Source organism: Poeciliopsis prolifica, unplaced genomic scaffold, assembly GCF_027474105.1.
Source record: "Poeciliopsis prolifica strain line A6 unplaced genomic scaffold, Auburn_PproV2 SCAFFOLD001, whole genome shotgun sequence".
Classification (NCBI taxonomy): Eukaryota; Metazoa; Chordata; class Actinopteri; order Cyprinodontiformes; family Poeciliidae; genus Poeciliopsis; species Poeciliopsis prolifica.
In genome coordinates this window covers 9,677,124-9,685,050 of record NW_026562376.1, presented here as the reverse complement: position 1 = coordinate 9,685,050, position 7,927 = coordinate 9,677,124, and positions in this window count along the sequence as shown.

The window sequence follows — 7,927 nt, the reverse complement described above, 5'->3', positions numbered from 1 at the left end:
GTTACAGGTTCATTAGCCATCTGACATCACAAAGTCCAGCTAAGATGACTGTGTTTTTTTCCCAGAAATTCTATCCACTGACGGGAATGTCCACAACTTTCTCATTGTATATGATTCTGGATGACGTAAGTCATATTTCTGCATCCAGAGCTTTTACCAACCTCAAATTATTGTGGTGGGGTTTCTCCCAGTATATATGCATCGCTGCATAAACACAATGATTACTTCTATGTAGTTAAGTAGTTCTGCACATGTAATGGTTTTGTAATGGCTGAGTTGGCATATTGCTGTTCACATTAATTTTGTAATACACTTGGAAACAGTGGATCTAGTTGTACTTTCTTCATCTACTACTTCTTCAAGTTAGAAGTCCACCAACGCTGTTTTTTTTTTCTCAGGCTGATGCCTAAAAATTAGGGTAGCCGGTAAGTTCAGCTTCTGTAAAACTTGGAATGAGATCATTTGAGTATGAAACATGTGTGCACTGGTTGGCTAAAATTAGCAAACTGAAGCCTATGTACATGATGTTCTTCTGACTACTAATACAGTCGTACACAGACTTCTCACTCGTAGGCCACTGATGCCTGCTGCTGTGTCTCATGTTTATACTTCTTTTACAATCTGCAACCACAGCAACACTACATTGCAACCTTTTAACCTTCTTCATGGTGCCAACTGCTTCTGTTGAAGCTATTTCTTCTTTCTGGTTGTAGAGGTGGGTCTGGAAAGCAAAACTGAAGTTAATATTCCAGAAGTGTTTCTAATCACATTTAATTTATGATTTACCAAATAATGGGATTATTATTTCTTTCTTTTTGACATAGGGACCTCTTAGCTTTATTAACTTACACAACCCGTTTTTAAAGAAATCATCATTCTATACTGTCTTGGGTTATCTGAAACTGCTAATAAAATTTTTTTAATCATTTGAAAAAAACACTGAAGTCTGTGAAACAACTAAACAAGAAATCAGTATCGAGGCAAACAATTTTCTTTGCAATATGTTTTTTGTAATTTTCTTTTTCAGTTGTAGCACATTAAACTCTTGGCCCGTTTACAGTAGTGTGATGGCTCTTTAGAGTCTCCAAAAGAGACTGAGAGGGGAGCAGATCATGCAGTAATGACAACTGGCTTCCTCCTTCTCCATGTGGTCCGTGTGGAAGTTTTGTTCATTTTCTCATTTTTCAATTTTGACATCAACACATGGGAAAACAAACAAACTAAAAGCGTGCCCCGACAACGTTTCCCCTTTTATTGGCAGCTGATACATGAACAAGAGGTTGTCTTGGCTGAAAAAAGGGACTGCCGAGGCGTTTCGGGACCTCCAGACCTTTGTGACCAATGGCATGTCATCCCTCACTTTGTCATGTTTAAGTAAAACCAATCCCCATTCAAAGCAGCATCCATCAGTGTTAGTTGAGAACAATGACAGATTGCCTTTTTGCTGCACTCAAAGCATCTGGATCCTTTCTCTACTCCCCTTCTTTCATTTATGCTAAACAGCTTGAATAACAGCTGGGCAATGGGAGTTTACAAGTTAATCAATTGTTTGTTAGGGAGCCACAACATTCCCTATATCCAACCATCTGCAAGTTAATGTTCACTTACCATGCTAATTTTCCCACAGGCAGCATCATATCTATTTATTACATATCAAGAGATCTGTGCATCTGTACATTTTGGGTTATGGAATACTTGCCACAGAACAATTTTAAGTTTGGTAAATTTATAGTTTGCTGCAGGACAGAACTCATTCAGAAATTTCCATCCACGCTGTCTTTCCAATTCGCTTTAGGTGAAGTCACACACAGTTTTACTTGTAATGGATTTAGGTAACCGCTGCCTATTCAGGAAACTGTTTTCCTGTCAAAGTGAAATTCTCTTTGTTTGTTCTCTAATTTGTGCCTTTGGCAGGGTCTTGGTCTTTTGTTCCTCCCTGCTACTCTTGCGGCTCCACAAGATGACCCAAAACATCACAGGTCTCAGGGAGGTCAGTGGCAGGCATTTCCTATCATGTGGTCAGCTTTTTCACAAAACTTTCTCTTTCATACTGTTTACAACAGGAAAGCTGAGAAAAAGTAATCTAAGAATTTTTTAGAGATTGACCAATGTGAGATTTTTTGGGCAATTTCTGAGCTCTTAAACTTTTAAAGCCGACATTATCCAATATTTACAGTGTTTTAATTTTCCTTCAGATCATACAGCTTTCTTCACAGACACTACCAGGACCTTTTTTACTTACTTTATTTCAAAACAACATCATACAGAATGGTTAACGCAATGTTGATGCATTATCTGCGGTGTGGCACATCCACTCATATAAAGAAATGAAGAATTTTTGGTGCCTGATTCACCAAATACCACCCAGAGACATTCAGGATTAAATTTGGCTAAATCTCATCACCAATCTACTGTTCAGTTAATGAAATGTTTTACCTGAATATCTAATTAACATGAAATATTTGAGTCTTTTTGTACTGCAATAAACTATAAGCTCATGTTCCATGATATAAGTAGATGGGTATGAAATAGTTCACGAAGTGGAAGTTGCAAGGAGTAATCTGGAAAAATACTGGTACAAAACAGGGCATCGACTTAGTAAGAGGTCAATTGAGGTGGAGACTTCCACGACTTGTGACTTTCTTTTGTTGCTTTCTTCAGCATAAGAACAAAGCAATTAATTTATTTGTAGAAAAAGAATTCTCATTGAGAACAAAACAACAATTATTTTTTAATGCACATAAAATGCACAAAATAAAAGCAAGCGCCTTTGTAAAATAAAAGCATCTCATGTATGTAATTCCATTGGCCATGCTGTCTTGGCTCAGACAGGGTGCCATTTACAATTGTGCTGTGAGCACTGGTATTCACCTTTCCTCAGCTCAGAAACCACACACTACTTTATTTATAATCCAAGCAACCTTAATGCGTAACTCTTGCTCCGTATTCTTACTCACATCACACAGTGAGGTCACTTGCCTCTGCACCTCCACCGCTGCTCTGGTATTCCAACATGGCTCTAGGACAGCAGCCCGGCACAGCTCGGCTGCTCAAATCACAAAGCGGCCCAGATCAGAGCCGTCCTGGATAGGAGCCAGGATCCTACCCTCGCAAACCTATGCAGCTGGGGGCAGCCTATAATAAGTGGGAGACAATGAGCGCTAGCACACCTCCCACGCTTTGCATGTGGATGTTGGATCCAAATTTAAATTAAATGGTTTTATAAGGTTCTCCATAGAGCATGCTAATTATGAAACAATGTGAAACCTTCGAAGAAGGTTTAGCGGACATGCAGAGCGTGCGGAGGTTAAATTTTGAAATTCAGATTTAAGAGAATAGTGTTTTTTTATTTATTCTGGTGTTCTTTAAAATTGAATTATTGTAATACAAAATAAGAAATAAAATATAAATGTAAAGTTAAGTCTTTGACCTTATTTCTTTCTATTTTAGCTTATCAAGCTTGGGGTACTCTGAAAACTGGATAACTAGATTTGTATTTTTCTGCAACAGTCTTTTAAAAAGCATGTTCATTTTGTTAGGTTTCACATGGGGGAACTAGAGATATTAAAGGCATTTTGCTTTAATGAATAATAATGAACAATTCACTGTGATGTAGATGGTGGTGGTGCTTTAATGGTCCCTTGTAGCCTCTTAAGCCTCTGGTGATAAATCTTACACGGGCTCCCTCGTATAACTAAAACCCAAACCTCATTCAACTTCACATCCATCAGTGTTTGGCTGAAAGCGATGACAAAGCACTTTCAATTACACCAGTAACTGACTCTGGAAACAGTTCATAGCAGGGTCCAGCCTCGAAGACTACGGGGGGAAAAGAAAAAGAAAAAAAAAAAAAAAAACACAAGGGTGGGGAGAGGGGAAGAATGGCTGGTAGGGCATTTGTTTGACTTGCTCCCAAATAATAAAAAGGGTGGTGTGACTCAGGGGGGACACAAGGGATGCCGCCAGCATCGTGGAGCCAAGGACAATTCACCTATTTTGCGTCCTGTCACCCCTGTAGTCTGATTTATGGTCGGGACATCCTTCCTGCGACCCGCTTGCCTATCTGCTCAGCTTTGTAAGGATGCTCTGGTGATTAAAGGCTGAAGCATCAAAGCGTCCTCAGTCAGGGCCCTTGTCTAGTACCAGAGGGCCTTGCATTGCTGAATGGGGGGAGTGTGGCTGTTGGGAGGGAGAGCACTGCAGCAGCAGAGGAGAGCCATCCTTAACCCCGAACACCAGAGGAGAGAAGAGCTTTTTCGAGAATCCATCAACCGCGAACGCTTCATTTCAGATTGTTGCTATTTTCTTTTTTTTTTTCTGTCCCTCCCCTCATCCCACACACACATTCCAGTTTGTAATTACATTATGTAGAGTGTGTGTTCTCTAAAACTTAACATGGCACTGTTTAATTGGAGTGATTTTACTCATAATTGCATGATCCTCTCTGCCACTTTTGCCTCCCACTTTGGTTTTAATAAGCAGGCTAATTTCAAAATCCATCTTCAAAATTAATCAGTAAGGCATGCTCAATATCATAGCTTAAAACTGAAATCAGCAAAAACAACAATGACGGCAGCAGCAAATGAGTGATAATTCTTTTCCTCCTCATTCTGTTTTTAAAATGTCTTCATTACTTCAATAAAAACAAGGATGGATCCTCTTGAGTGCCTGATCTTTGAAAGCACCTCTGACTCCAACCCCCCTGATGAAAGGCCTGCACTAACATCAGGAGTCCAGAGCCTTTACTCTCTAACTTCAGGCAATTATGACACAGAGGAGATCTTTGCCTTCTGCACTCCAAAAGTTGAAGAAAAAGACATTTCTCCCATTTTTTTCCACCAAGCATAGTTGTAAAAATAAGCTTGCTCTCCTCAATTGCAGTCACCTCATGCCCTTTGCAATAGTAGCAAGGATGTATCGGAACAAGCCATGGGGCAAAACAAATCACTTGTGATTTACAGAATTATAAAGATTTTAATAGCTGCAACGTTTCTCTCTGAGATTGGTCTTTATTTCCAGGAGTCAAAGTTTCCTGGGTGCCTGAGGCTTTTGAAAAGCAGTAATTGGCCAACAGAGAGACTTAGGATCTCCCTGAGTGATGGTGGGTATTTGTTGCTGTGAACTTGAGGGTATCACTCTAAAGATCACAGGTCCGGCTTCTGAGAGACTGCAGCTTGTCAAGCACAATTCATTTTGCAGCCCTGAAAGTCAACCGCTTTTCCTCACAGCTTTGTCTAAAGTTTTAATCCCTCACCGGAACTTTTTATGTTTTTATTCTGAATGCTAAGTAGTTATCACTCTAAATAAATAATAGATGCAGGTTTATGACCTGATGTCAGATTTAAATGAATTCAGGGTTGTTATAGTGAGGGAAAAGAGTATACATTTTTACACAAAAAGGACATCTTCAGTGAAAAACATAGGTATTCTGATAAAAAAATTTTTTACGTCCCTCTGATAATGATACAAATTTTTACTAAGCAAACTGTACGCCTGGATGGGAAGTTGTGTAAGGGCTGATCAGATGTGGATCACTGTTTTGTTTTGTTTTGTTTTTTCTGAGGCAGTTGTTGAAAGTTTTCAGAGTTTTTAGTGATTATATTTGCTGTGTTGTTTTGATTGATGCTGAACATTATTTAATGCTAAATAAGCAAAAATAAATAAATAATTAATTCAGTATATAATCTTATAGGCATGTAATATAATCTAATGTAAGATTTACTTCAGGATTTTAACTGAAGGCAGACTGAATGGTGGAATTTAAATACACATTGATTTATGTATTTTTATTTCAGTTAGCTTAAATGTGTGGAAAAATATTCATTTGGAGACGGTTGCATTTTTTTTTGTCCATTTCTTCCTAATATTGTTCCCTCAATTTGTGTTAGAGGGAAAATAGGTGGTAAAAAATGTGTTTGCTTTAGTATAATTCCTTTACATTATAAAAAACAGACATTTTAACAGGTATTCGTAGCTTGGTTTTTAACAACAGTTGATTTGATGTTACAGACAAATTTACTGTCCATGTTTGAAAATAATTTGCTAACTTTTGAGCTGTACGAGTGGTTTGCACCGTTGTGGGTGAGTTGTGAGACCTTTTCCTCTTTTAAATTCAAGCATACATACTCTAATTCATATGGGGAAAATCTGGGAAAATTCATTATTTTCATAGAAACAAACCTGACATGCAGGGCTATTGTTCAAAATTTATAAGCCAACACTGCTAAGTAGTTTTCACTGATTTGATAGTGATGAACAATAATTGGCAATCAGCGTTACATGATAGGATAAATTCGATGCCAAAGAGCTTTTTAAATAATGCACAAAATGCCTTCATACACATCTACACGACAATGCAGGTGATGTTAAAAGCCTGTGCTTTCTGTTAGGAAAACAAGTCTGGCAGTAGCTTAGCTATATTAAGAAAATCCACCAGGGAGGCATAATCGAGTTTGACTCTCTACCGGTGGTCTCCTTGTTAGTGTTGCAGAGTGTCAGAACTGACAGTGTAGGTAGCTCAAATGCCACTTAAGGTTTTAGCTTCAGTGGCTTTTGGAAAGAAGTGACCGTGACCTGTGTAGCCTGAGCCCACATCCCACACCCTTTCTGCCTGACAGCCGCTCAATGGCAAGTGTCTGCCAGCATGCCGAGGGGAACGCTGCCAAGCAGCCGGAGATAGAGATGATTACCACATCCCTTTCTCCCTCCCAGGCTGCTCGCTGAAAACTGATACCTACTAACAAACTGCTGTCAACATGTTAGCGAGGCAGAGAGAGTGAGAGCGGTAGTATGCGCTGAGAGGAGAAAAAAGGGGTAGAAACAGAGATGTGTGGGAGAGTTGGTGTGAAGAGTCCAAACAAGTTGGGATTAATGACATTGAAACAGGTTTTTTTTTCCCTATTTTTTTCTCTGTTTTGAGAGCGAACGCTGTTGTGGCAGACTTGAAGAATGCAATCATCGCCATACGAAGCCGCCTGGTTAGGCATACACTTACCTACGAAGTGACAATCAAATGATGAATGTCAGGGAATGCAGTCAGGAGGTCACTTGTTTTCAGGCTACTGAATGTGGATCATTTCTTGAGCAAAACTTTTTTGTTCTTTCACTACAGCTTGTATAATTTATGCAGAATAAATGATACATCGTCGAGACTGTCTGTGGTGTTATGCTAATTGTTTTTGACCTTTAGCAGACTTGCTTCAAACTTTGGTTTTCCCGCTGAGCACAAAGTGAAAGCAGTTCTTCCAAATTTGAGTTGTAAATGTCATTGTTTTTGAATAAATCCCCCACTGTGCCACTTTACTGACAGCCATTTAAAGTTAAATAAAGGAGACAAAAAAAAATCACAGCTGACATATTTTTCTAATTGTTGCAAAGGACAAGAGGCAGGACAGAATAGCTTGAATCGCTGGTAATGAGAATATCACCATGCTAATTACAAAAGATTTTGATTGTCTGATTTTCACCAGAAGGCCTATTTTAGCTATCCTTAATACACATTTGTTTTTGAAAATTGGGAATAACAATTATGATATTGTGTGTCCCGACATTAAATACTTTTGTCAAAGAGAAAAACAAGAAACATTAAGTAAGACATGCAGATTTTGAGAAAAAAATGCTAATTATCTATATATTTTTATGTTTTTATGCTAAGTAGGAAATCAAGATTTTTTTAATGATTATTTTGCTTGAATGAGCTCAATCTTTGTTTAGGCGTGCATTCTAATCAGATTTTGTAAATACAGGTTCAAATACTTACAGCTGGTATAGTTTGTGTTTTAGTTTTTGTTTGTGCAGACAAAATGTTGATTATTTAGAGCTCTATTCAGCCATCATGAAGAAAGACTATACCAAAATCTTTTCAGACTAACAAGAAAGCCAAGAAAAAAAAAAACAGAGTCAACAGTGGGACATTCTGGAACTTTGT